The sequence below is a fragment of the Oncorhynchus gorbuscha genome, linkage group LG26 (genome assembly GCF_021184085.1).
Source record: "Oncorhynchus gorbuscha isolate QuinsamMale2020 ecotype Even-year linkage group LG26, OgorEven_v1.0, whole genome shotgun sequence".
NCBI classification, from domain to species: domain Eukaryota; kingdom Metazoa; phylum Chordata; class Actinopteri; order Salmoniformes; family Salmonidae; genus Oncorhynchus; species Oncorhynchus gorbuscha.
In genome coordinates, this window is record NC_060198.1 from 18166743 (window position 1) to 18183948 (window position 17206).

The 17206-nt window shown below is 44.6% G+C and overlaps 1 long non-coding RNA gene across 1 annotated transcript; it reads left to right on the forward strand.

Moving 5' to 3' along the window:
• Window positions 1-10280: 10280 nt before the first annotated feature.
• Window positions 10281-16990, forward strand: LOC124015834. The gene is made up of 2 exons (XR_006835223.1): window positions 10281-10495; window positions 16634-16990. It is a non-coding gene; the product is annotated as an uncharacterized LOC124015834 (long non-coding RNA).
• The last annotated feature ends 216 nt before the right edge of the window (window positions 16991-17206 follow it).

Here is a 17206-nt window from a genome sequence, read left to right on the forward strand (position 1 = left end):
AACATACAATCAATAATACAGCAGAAAAAAAGAAAACAAAGTCTATATACAGTTAGTGCAAATTAGGTCAAATAAGGGAGTTGAGGCAATAAATAGGCCATGGTGGCGAAGTAATTACAACATGGCAATTAATCACTGGAATGGTAGATGTGCAAAAGATGGATGTGCAAGTAGAGATACTGTGGTGCAAAAGGAGCAAAATAAATAAAAACAGTATGGGGATGAGGTCGATAGATGGGTTGTATACAGATGGGCTATGAACAGGTGCAGTGATCTGTGAGCTGCTCTGACAGCTGATTCTTTAAGCTAGTGAGGGAGATGGGAACCTCCAGCTTCGGTGATTTTTGCAGTTAGTTCCAGTCAGTGGCAGCAGAGAACTGGAAGGAAAGGCGACCAAAAGAGGAATTGGCTTTGGGGGTGACCAGTGAGATTTACCTGCTGGAGCGCGTGCTACGAGTGGGTGCTGCTATGGTGACCAGCGAGCTGAGATAGGGCGGGGCTTTACCTAGCAGAGACTTGTAGATAACCTGTAGCCAGTGGGTTTGGCGACAAGTATGAAGCAAGGGCCAACCAACGAGAGCGTACAAGTCGCAGTGGTGAGTAGTTGTATGGGGCTTTGGTGGCAAAATAGATGGCACTGTGATAGACTACATCCAGTTTGCTGAGTAGAGTGTTGGAGGCTATTTTATAGATGACATCGCCGAAGGCAAGGATCGGTAGGATGGTCAGTTTTACAAGGGTAAGTTTGGTAGCATGAGTGTAGGAAGCTTTGTTGCGAAATAGGAAGCCGATTCTAGATTACATTTTTGATTGGAGATGCTTAATGTGAGTCTGGAAGGAGAGTTTACAGTCGAGCCAGACACCTGGGTATTTGTAGTTATCCACGTATTCTAAGTCAGAGCCGTCCAGAGTAGTGATGCTGGATGGGCGGGCAGGTGTGGGCAATGATCGGTTGAATAGCATGCATTTCGTTTTATTTGCGTTTAAGAGCAGTTGGAGGCCACGGAAGGAGAGTTGTATGGAATTGAAGCTCACTGTTAACACAGTGTCCAAAGAAGGGCCAGAAGTTCACAGAATGGTGTCGTCTGCGTAGAGGTGGATCAGAGAGTCACAGGCAGCAAGAGCGACATCATTGATGTATACAGAGAAGAGAGTTGGCCCGAGTTTAAACCCTGTGGCACCCCCATAGAGACTGCCAGAGGTCCGGACAACAGGCCTTCCGATTTGACACACTAAACTCTATCAGAGAAGTAGTTGGTGAACCAGGCGAGGCAATCATTTGAGAAACGAAGGATGTTGAGTCTGCCAATAAGAATGTGGTGATTGACAGAGTCGAAAGCCTTGGCAAGGTCGATGAATACAGCTGCACAGTAATGTATCTTATCGATGGCGGTTATGATATCGTTAAGGACCTTGAGCGTGGCTGAGGTGCACCCATGACCAGCTCGGAAACCAGATTGCATAGCAGGTATGATGTGATTCAAAATGTAATCTGTTTGTTAACTTGGCTTTCGAAGACCTTAGAGATGCAGGGTAGGATAGATATAGGTCTGTAGCAGTTTGGGTCTAGAGTGTCTCCCCCTTTGAAGAGGGGGATGACAGCGGCAGCTTTCCAATCTTTGGGAATCTCAGACGATACGAAAGAGAGGTTGAACAGGCTAGTAATAGGGGTTGCAACAATTTCGGCAGATAATTTTAGACAGAGGGTCCCGATTGTCAAGCCCGGCTGATTTGTAGGGGTCCAGATTTTGCAGCTCTTTCAGAACATCAGCTATCTGGATATGGGTGAAGGAGAAATGGTGGTGGCTTGGGTTGGTTACTGTGGAGGGTGCCGGGCAGTTGACCAGGTAGGGGTAGCTAGGTGGAAAGCATGGCCAGCCGTAGAAATTGCTTATTGAAATTTTCAATTATAGTGGATTTGTCAGTTGTAACAGTGTTTCCTAGTCTCAGAGCAGTGGGTAGCTGGGAGGGGGTGCTCTTATTCTCGATGGACTTAATGGAGATGGAGGTGTGTTCTAGTCTATCTGGGCAGGTGTGATGTAGTTAATGTTTGTATGATGTTGTTGTTTGTATGTGTATGTTTTGTATTGTTTATAAAATATCAAATAAAATAAATACAAAATTCCAATGCAAAATAATACCTCACAGTTCTATTTTTGGAGCTATTACATAAAAATCAGAATTGAGAAGAATGCCAAAGTCGGGTGTGAAGTAATATGGAGGACCAGCCTATTACCGATGATTTAAACTACAACAGAAATAACTTTGAATGTAGAACTTTAAATTAAACCAATAATTTGAACTCATGACTTGAGTGATTAAAGTAAACCAGTTTTGGAAACACATAACGCCATCTAACAAAAAAATCAAAGAATGTTAGCTATATGCAGTTATCTTAGCCAGCCAGCTAACATTAGTAATTTAGTGGCCAACCAGCACGGTTATGGTCAGCGAGACCAACTACCGGAGACCAGTTAGAACCCAACTAACAGTAAACCTAATTCACAGAAAACATGCCGAAAAGTATTGAAGCATTGACTCTTTCCAGCCAATTGTGTCAAAAATAGGTTCATTACTCAATGCTTTGAGCAACACAGAATTTAGAACAGACACATTTTATAGATGAAGTCCCACACCGCAGCAGCATAGCCTTTTTGTCGTATATTAAACCTGGCCGTGTTCGAGAGCATCAAATCCATGCTGCGTTGTGGGTAAACGGTGACTGGCTGACTGATTTATAAATAATAATGAGTAGTTATTTATGATGCAAGGTGATTTGTAAATTAGTCAGTCAGCAGTAAGCAGCCACCTGCACTGTCGGCTGCAATGTCGAACGAGCCCAATACCAAACCAATCAGGTGTTCGACGAAATTATTATTCAGACGTCGTTGATCATGTGCTGCTGATAAAGTGACACTGCTTTGAATTATACTTAGCGACTTCAGTACATGCCTCATAGCTCCAGTCTCAAACCCGTTCCTGCTGAAGAAGAGGAGGGCTGCTGGATGGAGAAAGAAGCTCTCATGAAAGAGAAAGAGGAAGAAGAAGAGGCTGTTACAATACAAAAATAAGTAGAGGTTGAGGCTGTTAACGTGAAAGAAGAGACAGAGGTCCCAGTTAAAGAGGAGTACGACGACTTTTCAGTGAAAGAAGAAGAGGAGGGTGAGGTGACTGTCACATCGAACAATGAAGAAGAGGAGGAAACTGGATCGCTTCTCGGCCTTTTGGCTCAGATCAAGTGTAGTTACTTTGACAGTGCTGCACTTGATCGGAGAAGCGATCGTAGGCCGGAGGGCGCCCGGGAAAATTGTGTTTTTATTTCTGTTTAAAATTATTGTCATTTTGTTGTATTGTTTCACCATTGTTTCTTTTTGTCCTGGGTTAGGTGGTGGTTTTGGTGGAGGGCTACAGGTGCACCAGCACCTGTAGGGTGAGTTTAAAAGGCCCTCTGGTCTCTTCTTTTCTTATTTTATTTTATTGTAGTCTTTTCCCTTGTTGTCCTGTTTTGCATCTCTCCTCCCCATTGTATCCTACTACCCCCCCCCCCTTTTGCTCTTCCTATTGTTTTGAGTTTTGTGTGGCCTGCTAGCCGGAGTTGCCTTTTGGCTTGTTGCCTGCTAGCTTTAGCTTGTCAGCTAGCCTCTTGGCCCTTTAGGCGAGGCAGGTTTTGTTTGTTTGTTTGTTTGTCTGTCTGTGTGTTTGTCTGTTTGTTTGACCAGCCTGTCTGTGTGTTTGACCAGTTTGTTTTTTGTTGCCAACTGGGGGACTTTTTGCTGGCTGGCCTGCTAGTTGGCTAGCTTAGCCTGGCCTGCTGGTGAGGCTTGCTAGCTTAATTGCCCCCAAGTTGTTGGCAGGTGTCGCTGGTTAGTGTGTCTCCGTTTGTTATCCCCATATCTCTGTGTTTTTTGTTGTGAGGCCTATTGGCTTGTGGGCCTGCCAGCTGGTAAGCTTAGTCTGTCCGGCTGGTGTGGCCTGCTAGCCTCCAAGCCTGTGTCTAGTGTCATTTACCCTTGTCTCCTCCTTGTGTCCTTCCCTTGTGTGAAAAATAATCTAGAAAAACACTTTTAAAAAAACAACCCCCCCCCTGTGTCCCTTCCCATCGTCAACAAGTAGCTTGGTGCTGTGCTAGATAGTTTGTTGTGTGTTCCGGGGTGCTGGTAGGCCCTGTTTAGCATAGCCTAGCTGAGCCTGCCAGCTCCCTTGGTTTGTCCTACACTTTCCCCCCCTTTTTTCCCTTCCCCCAACCCCACCTCCCTTTCCCCAACCCCACCTCCCCTCCCCCACTCCATTCACCCTTCCCCCACTCCCTTCACTTGCCCCTCCCCTTCCCAACCCCCTCCCCCTTTTTGCCCTTCCCCTCCCCCTTTTCACTGGTGTTGGGTTGTAAAGGGAGTGGGCCTCCATCATGTCAGCAGCACAGGCTGGCATGAGGAGGCACCATGCAGTGCGCCTCCTTTTAAAGGAGAAGGGAGGGAAAATAATGGAGTTATCCCAATTGGATTTCTCCAGAAAATTCCTCCAGAAAGAACTTGGTTTCCACCCTGCGCAGGTAAACTGCATCCTAGCCCTCCCCCATAGGAAGGGCTTCGATGTCAGTTTTGCCAACGCCAGCTTCCTGAGGGAGTTCTGGGGGAAACTCCCTGAACACCCAGGGGTCCCTCACAGCAATGTTCGAGGTGACCAAGCTGACGGACAATAGCATCAAAACCGTTATTGTCCGTATGTACAACGAAACCGTACAGCCGGAGGACGTTGCAGTATGGCTGGACAGGTACTGCAACGTAAAGGGGCCCCTGATCCAGGTTAAAGACCTCGATGGGATCTGGACAGGGGCCTGGAGGGTCACTGTCCAGCAAAGGGAGGACCCTGGGGGCTATGGTGGGTTGAAAGCCATCCCATCCACCATAGTCCTCGGAGAGAACAGGGGCCATGTTCACTACCAGGACCAGCCCAAGCTGTGCCGTAAGTGTGGTGAACATGGCCACCTGGCAGACGCCTGTCAGAAGGTGGTCTGCATGAAGTGCCGGGAGGTGGGCCACCGCTACGAGGAATGCACGAACGGAAGGTCGTGCAACCTCTGTGGCGAGCGGTCCCACCTCATCCGCGACTGCCCCTCCTCCTGGGCCAACAGGGCCAAGTTCGGAAGGAGGGAGTGGGCGGCCGCGGACCGGGCTTCTGAGCGCCGGAGGGCCGAAGCGGCAGTTGCCGAGGTGGTAGTGGAGGAGCCGGTGGTGGTGGAGGAGGAGGTAGTGGTGGAGCCGGTAGTGGTGGTGGAGGAGATAGTGGTGGAGCCGGTGGCTGTAGTGGAGGGCGCGGAAGGAGCAGTGGTGGAAGTAGTGGGAGGAGAGGACAAAACCCTCCCCACCCCAACCCCCCTGCCCCAGACTAATGTGAACCCTGAAGGAGAAAGGGCCGAGAAAGACTGCTCTGGAGAGATCTTTAGTGAAAGCTCCCCAAGTGGGTCAGACATTATAGGGACGGTGTCGGAAAGCACCAGGGAGACAGAGTCGGGAGACATGGGAGAAGGGGGGGGAGATTCTGGAGGAACACCTCCCCCCACGTAAAAGAAATGCTGAGGAGCTCTCCGACCCCGAACAGGGCGAAGAGAAAAAAGGAAAGGTGGAATGGGAGAGCTCCCAGGGGGAGGAAGAATTTAGAACCTTCCCCTCCAACTCCCCCAATCAAGTCTCCTTTTTAAACCCAGTTTTAACCTCCTCTCCCTTCCACCCCCCTTTACCCCGGAGGGAGAGAGAGAAATCACCAGAGAAATAACCCCCTTTTAACTGTTAAATGCTTTTCTTTCGGCACGGTTTTTACTCACCCCTTTTATGGCTTTTAAAATCACCACAATAAATGTAAGGAGCATAAAAACAGAAATGAGAGCACAGTCGGTTTTATCCTTTTTAGAAAGGTTTAACTCAGATGTGTTTTTACTACAGGAGTGTGGTCTACCCTTTTTATCCTCTTACAGCAAATGGGAGGATAAGTGGCAGCACGGGCCCTCCCTTTGGAGTGTCTCAAATTTTAACAAGAATGACGGTGTTGCCATTTTAATCAAGACCCCACAGGTGGTGGTGAAGGGGAGCACGGTGGTGGTAGGTGGGCGTGCTCTTTTAGCCAATTGTACTTTTATGGGGAGGGATTTTAACGTGCTAAACGTATATGGTTTAATGACAAACATGACCGGTGCGCACTTTTAGAGGACCTGCAGTCCCACATGCTAGGGAGGGATCCTCTAGTGGCGGGTGGGGATTTTAATTGTGTTTTAAGTAGAGCAGACAGGAGAGGGGCAGGAGAGGATTTTAAGGTAGACAGGTCAAGTGTTTTATTGCAAGGGCTGTGCAGGGATTTTAAACTGACGACTGTTTTAAAACCCTGCATCCAAGAGAGGAGGGCTTCACCTGGACCAGTGGTGACGGCACCAGAGCCTCTCGCATTGATTATCTGTTTACCCGGGACTGTCCCCCAACTGATGCTAGAATAACCCCTGCTTTCTTCTCAGATCACGCAATGCTGACGTGCACCCTTTCACTAACCTCGGGTGTGACTGTGGGAAGAGGGCCCTGGAAATTGAACTGCTCCCTGCTAGAAGATGATAGAATAGTTAGCCAGTACAGAGAGCAGTTCAGCCAGTGGCAGACGCTACAGGACTTTTTTGACACACAAGCACAGTGGTGGGAAATGGTGAAGGGAAGGACGAGGACTTTCTTTAGAGAGATAGGAAAGGAAAAAAGCAAAGCAAAAGATAGACGCATGGTGGGACTGCAAAAGCGACTGGAAAGGTTATTTTAACTTACGCCAACAGGGCTTTGATTTTAACCAAGAAATTAAAGAAGTAAAAAAGGAAATGGCATTTTTAGCAGAACAGAGAAGTAAGGGGGTTATTTTAAGAAGTAAGGAAAGGGAATTAGAAGAGGGGGAGAAGTGCACTAGGTACTTTTTAAAGAAAATAGTTAGCCAGGGTAGGATTATGACAGGATTGAAAAACAAGGACGGGGTTTTAAAAACAGACACAGAGGGAATAAAGGAAGTGGTCGAGGACTTTTACGGGGAACTGTTTGGGGAAAAAGATGTGTGCGAGGGAACAATGGGGGACCTTTTAACGTATCTTGACAAGACCTTACCCAACACGGACGACCTGAAAAAAGACCTGACGAGGACAGAAATCGACCAAGGACTGAAACGTTTTAAGAGGGGTAAATCACCGGGGGAGGACGGCCTCCCTTTGGAGTTTTATCTGACCTTTTGGGTTGTTTTAGCCGACGAACTTCTGACTGTTTTTACTGACTTCGAACACCTCGACAGACTACCCGACAGTTTTAGAGTGGGGATCGTAACTCTTTTATACAAGAAAAACGACAGGACAGACTTGAAAAACTGGAGACCGATTACCCTTTTAAATTTTGATTGTAAACTTTTTACCAAAGTTTTAACACTCAGAATGTCTTCTGTTTTAGGGGAGGTGATCCACCCGGACCAAACCTGTGCCGTGCCCGGAAGGAAGATCACGGACAGCCTGATACTGATCCGAGATGCCATCTGTTATGCGAGAGACAGAAATATGCGGCTTGTAGTCCTAAATTTAGATTTTGAAAAAGCCTTTGATCGGGTCTCGCACCAGTACCTCTTTAAGGTACTGCAAAAAATGGGTTTCCCGGACAGGTTCTTAGCTTGGGTGGGACTGCTGTACGGGGATATCACCAGCAAAATCCTTGTAAACGGGCATTTGTCAAAAGCAGTGGGAGTACACTGCGGCGTCCGTCAGGGCTGTCCTTTATCTCCTCTTCTGTTCGTGGCCTGCATCGAACCACTGGCACAGGTCTTGAGAAGGGACCAACGGATCAGTGGGGTGGGTATCCCGGGAGTGGGGGATGACCGCCAAGTGCGTATTTTACATGGACGACGTCAACATTTTATGCACTGACCTTTTATCCGTCGACAGGACTCTGGACAGGACTGACTGGTACGGACGAGCCTCTGGGGCGAGACTGAACAGAGACAAGACAGAGGCCCAATTCTTCGGACCGTGGGCAGACCCAAACTTGACCAGACTACCTTTGACAGTTAAACTGACGGACATAAGGGTACTGGGGGTAAAGTTTGACCAGGAGGGAGGAGGGAGTGGGAACTGGAGTGGGATCCTGGGGACAGTAAGACAGAGACTGGGTTTTTGGGGACTACGACAGCTGACATTTGAGGGCAAGGTTTTAATCATTAAAGCTGTGATTCTACCTGTGCTTTTATTAATCAGTTCTGTTTTTATCCCCCCCCCCCCCGAAGGAGTATTTTAGCCCTGGAGCGGATGCTCTTCTACTTTCTGTGGGGAAGCAAGTGGGAGAGGCTGAGGAGGGAGGTGGTCAAGAGGCGAGGTCCAAGGGGGGGAAAGGCTTGCCTGACCTCTACTTGTTCCTGGGCAGCCGCTGCACAGCATTACATCTGACTCTTGCCACCTCCCCGGTCAATAACAAGACACAGGCCCTCGCACGGTTCTGGCTGGGATCTTACCTCAGGACACTGAGGCTGATCCCAGTCGACCTGCGAGCCCCAGTCTCTTTCCTGCTCCCCACCCACTACGTCCAGCTCCAGAAATTTTTAAGACATTTTAAACTGGAAAAGGAAGCAGTCACGGTTTTAACTAAACACCGCTCTCTTCTCTCTCTTGTGCAGGAGCGGGAACCAGTATGTCCAGTGCACGGGCTCGCTATAGGCGAGCCCACAACGTTCTGGCGCAACGTGGCCCATCCTGCTCTCCTGAATCGGCATCGGGACCTGTCCTGGATGGTCGCCCACGAGATCCTCCCGGTCAGGGCCGTTATGAACTCACGGGGCATGGCGAGGACATCCGCGTGCCCCCGACCGGGCTGCAGCCAAGAAGAGTCGGTGAGGCACATGCTCTGGGAGTGCAGAGCCGCCAGGGACCTGTGGAAGGAAGCAGGCCCCCTGATCACCTCGTGTCTGCCAGCAGGGGAGGACCTAACACCTCAGCTCGTGCTGTACGGGGTGGGCCGAAGGCCCATTCCACCGAAGGCCTTCACCAAGTTCTGGCCCACCCTCACGTGTCTGAAGGAAGCACTGTGGTCCTCCCATAACCTGCTGGTAGCAAAAAGCGTAGAGACCACCCCCCAGGCAGTGGCCATGGTAGCCACGGAAGCCCTGGGGTGGTACGAACGGAAGGGGGCCTCGACCCCAGGCGAAGGGTCCCCCACAACACCCTATGTCCCGGCGGCCACGGCCTGACAGTGCTGCGGCGCCTAGGGCGATGCGCCTAGGGGAGGGATCTCCTCTGGGCCCCGAAGGACGGGACGATGGTCTATTCGGGAGAGCAGGATGAGGCGAGATTGATAAGGACTCACCCCGCTCCTGTACAAGCGATTGAGGACAGCCTTTTAACAAAGTGACTTTTTAACATGTTTCTAACGTCTTAAAAATGTTTTATCTTTGTTGAATCATTTCGTACACATTTTAAATGGCTTTTACAGATTTGATGTTTTTACAAAGAAAGTACTTTTATTCATAGTTGTTGTCATTGGTTTTAACAACACGTACTTTTAACAAATTTAAATGTAAATTTCAAATGCTGTGTTTTATGCCTTGTTGCCGTTTTTATGTGTATAAATGATTAAATGAATGTAAGAGCTGTTTTTAAAAGGAATTGTGCAAATAAAACTTTTCCAAAAGAAAAAAATGAAGAAGAGGAGGAAACTGGATATCTGGGGCCAGTTTCCCAAACGCATTTTAAGGCGGTCGATGTGTTCTAAAGATGAACGGGCCCTGATTAACACAAATAAGTACTGTCTTAAAAACAGAAGCACAATCTCTGCGGTTGTTGAACCTATGTGTGGTGTTAAAGGGGAAATTTGCAATGGCTACATCTACATATTTAGACTTAAGTTATTCATTTATAGACATTGGTTATTGAATAATATAACGCATGCCTCATGAACTTAGTTCAACTGTTTACCCCATCAGAACCCAAAATAAGCTTTTTTTTTTACTCCAATGTTTAGAACATAAACCAACACTGTACAGCCTCAACATGGTTAAAACTAATGTTGATATCATGGATGGTCAGTCCTTGCATCCATAGGTCTATGAATTGGAGAGTAGTTCCATTTCTCCAGCCCCATCCATCTTATTACCAAAATAGTGGTGTAATTACAGCTTTGTTATTGGTTGAACTGCAGATTGGTTGATTGTTGTGGCTTTTTTAAAGGGGCAACCAAGTTTTTAAACAAACAAAATGGCTGCCCAGTGACCTGAGCTGTGTTAGAATACTCATACTAATATTAATTGAGTATATAGTTCGCTTATTATATTATGTAGTTAGTAGGCCAAAAGTTCCCAGATGTCGTACTAAATTCGCCAAAATATGACATAAACAGGCAGTACTTTAGGGCCCATAATGCAATTCTTCCGGAAATGAGCGTGGCTTCACATCGTTTTCAGATTTGAAGAAAATGGAGGAAAATATTCAGCCGAAGTCCAACGAGAGCGGGTACAAATGAACTGCTTTAAATAATTATGACAAATGTTGAGCAATGTAATAAAGTAATGACTTTTCAAATAAGTTACGTTACACGTTATGTTAGCTACACTCACTTACTTAACGCATAGCATATCTTTACAGCAGTACGTATCGGTATGTAAACTAGCTACCTAACGTTAGTTGGCTTCTTATACACCAAACTTGCCAGTATAGTAACTATAACTAACTACCCAATGTTTATTGACTTGATTAGAGAGCACAGTAACGGATGAATTTAATAACGTTCGACACCCATTGAATATGTCCGGGTGTCAGTAAACATCTGCAAAAAAGCTCAAATTAAATTGTTGCCAGCAGCACAGTTAGTCACCAACGCTCTAGATAACATGAAAACAGCCTAACCAGCTCTGCTAGAGCAAGCAAAAAGGTAAGAGTGAGGTTTTCCCTGATTTGTGTCAAGCAAGCTATCCAACATTAGCCAGTTAGCTTGGGGCTATACTGAAATTGTGAGGTCAGAACGCTTGGATCGACCCTACTCCTCAGCCATAGTATTAGTTTACAAACAGTGGCGTTATATGAGCTTATGTTTTGGTTTCTGGTGGGGTAATACGGTTGCAACATTTGAGGCATTTATAGGTTATTTTCTTCAAGAATCAATGGTTATATAGTAAATGTGTCTTTCTATAAGCTGCCAGTGTAGAGTTCCTGTTGGGGTCAAATTGTTATAATGACTTATCAACAGCTCTATAATATTCTGGCAATTATTTTCATGCCATTACATTAAAGGCGAAAGGTTGTCTTTTCTTAGCAAGGTGTTGCTCAAATAATGTTAGCTGCTAATCGCTAGTTAGCGGGCTAGCTAGCTTGCTAAATGTATTAAGAGTCGGAGCAACCGAAACTAGCTAATACTGCCTGGTACTAGTGCTGTTGTCTGCCTAGATAAGCATGTTTGTGCAGCTATGTCTTATGAGAGAGGAGTAAGTGAAGTATGAATATGTTGGCTAGCTAGCAGGCTACATGAAGTAGGAAAACAACATGTAATGTAACCTCTAATTAGGGTCAACTGGAAACAATGACAACACCTTTGTTCCTACTACGTCGTCTTTTCTGAGGTTTGTCAGACTACACTCATCAGGTGTATTGCTGCCACCTACTGTACGGGGTTGTACAAAATAACCAAAACGCAAAATAAATTGTGATTAACAAATCATACTAATTACGTAAAATAAAAAAGAAACAAAACAAAATTCACTCCAGTACCCTGAATTAAAAAAAAAAATGTCACTATTCAGATCCCTAAACAGGTTCAGGAACCTGGGAGGGGGGAACGTCTTCATTCAGTACTCCCTGTAACATTTCGTTTGAAGTCCTGGAATTCCAGAAATCTACTTGCCGCCTTCACAATGATGTCTAGCTTCTTAGATGTTTACTTAGTTTATTATTAATGAAATTTATCACTGCGGCAGTGAGGGCAATGCAAATGCAATTTTGTTGTAGAAACTCCCCCAAGCTAATGGGGAAACTCATAGTTTTGGACGAAGGTTACTAATAATTTATTAATGCAATTTATCACTTGCTCTATGAACACAACAATGTCCACCTCTTTCACTATTTGTCTGTTGGGATCCTTCTCCTGCATGGCTTCACTGCAGACTGTGGGACATGAGCTACCTTCTCTCAACTCCTTCGGCTATTTTCACTGCCTCCACTTAGGACACCTGCTGGATGGGCCTGATCATCCTAGCTACTATGACATCCTTCATCCGTACAGGGCACTCCGGGAACGTGATTCCCATCACAATTACAACATGCTTAATCTGACTACAACATATTTATTCCTTCAACAAACACTTGCCACATGTCCAACCTTTTTTACAATTGTAACACTGCAGCGGCTTCTGTTTCTCACTTACCCAGGTTTTACATAAGATGGGAGAACCACTTCACAAAACCACAGTAAAACCTTGCGTCTACCTGAAATGTTTAACCTAAACCACACAAAGCTTTCTCCTTTTGCGCTGTTGACATGCAATCATTATCATACCTCTCCTGGACACTCAAACCGATTCCACTTTACCCAATTCATCCTTCACCATCTTTGAAACCGTTAAATGACCCACAAAAACATCTTTGCTGATGATTCCCACTCCGACCCTAAACTGCTGTTCATTTCCAACTTTAGACTTTTTCACTCCACTGTTCTTCACCAACTGTACTCACGTTAAGATAATCCCTCAATGCTTCCTCCATTGCTCCTCCAGTCATCCCCGGACTCCCTCGCTCTGTGTTGTGAGAGTTTGTGATATCAAAGTAGCATCTATATTGTTCTCATTCCATCTATTGTTTTCATTCCTGTTGCTTCACCAACTTGTTATCCCTTTCGCCTGCACTACTTGCTGTCATTTCCCTTCCTGATTTTCCTCTCTTGGATGTCTCCACCACGCTCCTACTCTGAAAACAGAGTTTTAGTTATATAGTAAGCATAATCAAACTGCCTTACTGTGTTTGTGAACTGTACTAAAAGAATAGCCTCTTTTTACTTTAATTCCTCCCTGGTTTATTAATTGGTAGTCAAACAACAATATATTAAAGGTGCTGCACATTCTATTCCAAATCTAGAATTAGAATTGTCATTATGTTTCCATGATTTCAACAGTTCACCAGTTAACTAAGCCTATAATGTGGACACCAAGGAACTTGAAGCTCTCAACCTGCTCCACTACAACCCCTTCGATGAGAATAGGGGCGTGCTCAGTGTTTAGTCCCAGGGTCTTTAGCTTAGTGATGAGCTTTGAGTGTACTATGGTGTTGAACGCTGAGCTGTAGTCGATTAATAGCATTCTCACATGGGTGTTCCTTTTGTCCAGGTGGGAAAGGGCAGTGTGGAGTGCAATCGAGATTGCATCATCTGTTGGGGCGGTATGCAAATTAGAGTGGGTCTAGGGTTTCTGGGATAATGGTGTTGATGTGAGCCATAACCAGCCTTACAAAGCACTTCATGGCTACAGATGTGAGTGCTATGGGTCGGTAGTCATTTAGGCAGGTTACCATAGTCCCTGTGACTAAGAACACTATGGTGGTCTGCTTGAAACATGTTGGTATTACAGACTCCGACAGGGGATGACAATGTCAGTGAAGACCCTTGCCAGTTGGTCACTGCATGCTTGGAGTACACGTCCTGGTAATCCGTCTGGCCCTTCGGTCTTGTGAATAGGAACCTGTTTAAAGGTCTTAATCACACCGGCTGCGGAGAGCGTGATCACAAAGTCGTCCAAAACAGCTGACGCTCTCATGCATGTTTCAGTGTTACTTTCCTCGAGCGAGCGTAGAAGGTATTTAGCTCCTCTTGTAGGCTTGTGCCACTGGGCAGCTATCGGCTGTGCTTCCCTTTGTAGTCTGTGTCAAGCCTGCCACATCTGACGAGGGTTGGAGCCAATGTTCAAGGTGTATAGCAATCTCCCCAAGGTAGTAATATGTTGAGATTTGTCCACAAAGATTTGTTACCCCTCCCATAGGTGGCTCATTATTGGGATTCATTGCTGATTCCTACCTGTAGCTCACTATGAAGTGTCTAGTGATACAGGTAAAGGGCCCTGTTGGAGATTGCTGGTTGGTAGCTGAGTCGAGGGAACAAGGCATGTTATAATCCCACACAGTCTCTGTGGTTCATATGAACCACGTTCCTGGGAATTAGATTCGATTAGACATCGTCCCAGTCTGTTTCCACAGAAGGGGTCAGTTTGTCCCAATTCCAGCTAGGTTACGAGGCGCTTTGTCATTTCCAGAGTCAGTTTATTTTGGTACTGTCCATATGTAGCTTGTTTTTGGTCACAGAATGGCTGAATAAGTGCAACATTTTACCTGGAGGTAACTATGCAGAGCATAGCGCATGTCAAATGACTTTAGCTTCCCTCCAGGCCTGAGGATACACGCTCTCTACTAGGCTTAAATTAAATATACAGAAAATAGGAGTGGCAATATAGTCTGCTATTATCCTCAGTAATTATCCATCTAGATTGTCAGACCTTGGTGGCTTGTCATTGTTGATAGACAATAATCATTTCCACACTGACTTTACGGAATTCTAAATTACAATGTTTGTCTTCCATAATTTGGTCAGATATACTTGCAAGTGTAGTGTCAGCGTTTGTTGCTGGTATGTCATGCAGACATTTGCTAATCTTGCCAATGAAAAAATCATAAAGCAGTGGGCTTTGATGAATGAGCCATCTCATTCAGTAAAAACAAAAATCCCAAAATTGTATGTAAGGTTCTAAAAAGATTTTTACTATTCTTTGTAATTTATTTTTGTTTCATTGTGTCGTTTCTTTCTTCTTTTTCTTCAGTTTAGTCACATGATTTCTCAATTTGCAGGATGTTTGCCAATCTGTTGTACAGCCAGAATTATTTGCCAGTCCTTTTGCCTCATCCCTCGACCATAACATTTTTCAATTCCTCATCAATCCAAGGAGATTTTAGTTTCTACAGTCATTTTCTTAATGGGTGCATGCTTATTAGTAACTGGAATAAGCAATTTCATAAATGCGTGCAGCGTCTGGGTTGCTCCTCATTACACACCACAGAGCAGCAAATATTCTTTACATCATCAACATAGGAATCACGAGTTTTATTAAATAATTGAGACACACAAATGACGAGGGAACCAGAGATCAAGATAGCCAAACCATAAGAAAAGAAACTCTTCCTCCTGCTGCTGGCCTTTGTAAATTCTGATGTTATGCTCTTGAACTTTTCAGTAATAGACTAAAACAGCAGTCGGCAACCTTTTTTGGAGTGCAAATTTATCTGATCATTTCTCCTGATCTGGTGCCAGTGATTTTTACTGGAACAGTTTAATTTAATTTATAATCGTATCTCAAAGTCATTGTCTATGATTAAGCTACATACTACAGTGGGGCAAAAAAAGTATTTAGTCAGCCACCAATTGTGTAAGTTCTCCCACTTAAAAAGATGAGAGGCCTGTAAATTTTCACCATTAGGTACACTTCAATACTTATTTTCCACCATAATTTGCAAATAAATTCATTAAAAATCCTACAATGTGATTTTTCTGGATTTATTTCTTCTCATTTTGTCTGTCATAGTTGAAGTGTACCTATGATGAAAATTACAGGCCTCATCATTTTAAGTGGGAGAAATGCACAATTGGTGGCTGCCTAAATACATTTTTGCCCCACTGTATATAAATAGAAATGAAAATTGTACAAATCTAATCTTTTATTGCCATTGCCAACTATGCAAAATAGCCTACATAAAGCCAACAAATAAAAAAGGCTAGAAAATATCCAGATAAAAATAAATCACATTGGCTGAGCATGGAATGTCGACATAGTTGATACAATGTTTCAAGTTCTATCACCTGGGTCAGTCTGAAACTTGATAGAAAATATTCTGGGCCCTCAGTTTCCCGCATCAGTGAGTTTGGGACAGACACAGCTGTAGGCTATTTGTGAAAGGGATAAGAGGTAATCAGGTATTGTATGACATTTCCACTGGATCAGAGCATTACATTTTTCTCTTATGTCGAGTGGTTATCAAGAGTGAGAGCTGGAAATATTTTACAAATACTTTGAGGAACTATTGATTTTAGTAAGACTTTGTTTACTTGCTGTTTGAGGTGGGGGAAAAAATATTTTGAGAAGCTCCACAAATCATTAGTGGTGGTGCATAAATACTATCAGACTTCCCCAAATAGGTGCATCGCTCTCTGCATCACTCTGCCTTCTGTTTGCTAAAACGCAACTCCTCCATGCTAATGCAGAAATCCCTAGTTATACCAATACCATAGACTTACTGTAGGACCCATAACTTCACCTAACAACATAGACCTACAGAAAGGTGCCTATATTGGAGACCTAAAGTTGTCTGGCACACTGCTTAGGATTTCAACAACTTTAAAAATGTATTTCTAACATACAATCGTCGATGTTACTACTAATGGGAAAACAAAACAATGTGACACTTATTGTTCACTTGACTGTCTTCAGACAAATGTCAAATAATTAACATTCATTACAGATGTCATTGTTGGTACAACATCATGGCTAGGCTGTTGGCATAAACTTTTTACAGTGGATTTATGCTGTTGTGGGCCTTAAACTATCTGTCTGACTGTTGTTCACACAGGAGAGAGACGTGACTATCGTGGATCCTCTGGGGGGCCTCAACAGCCTCGTGATGCTGACGAGGCAGAGAAGAGTCTCTCCACATCAAAACACCTCAAGAAACATCAGCTGAGACTCACAGGAGAGAATCCATACTGCTGTTCTGACTGCAGGAAGAGTTTCTTAAGATCCGATTCACTAACAATACACATGAGAATTCACACTGGAGAGAAACCTTTTAGCTGTAATCAATGTGACAAGAAATTCTCTGATTAAACATCAGAAAATACATGGAGTTGTTTCATGATATCAATGAAATTATGTCACAATGTAGAATGTTTTAACATTGTAGTAGGAGTGTTTTAATGATGATCTACCTTACCGTTTTGCCCTGTTCAATTGATTGCAGCATGATATGGATATTAGCCTCAGGGGAAAATCTAGGCTCTGAATTGAAAGAGTATTATTAAACAAAAAGTGACTAACAAAAAAAAAGAGCTGTGTTACACTTACTGCGTTGGTGACCCACTTGAATCAAAATGCAGTACTTCCAAATGTAGTGAGCTGTTTTCTACAAGTGCAAAAAAATACATGT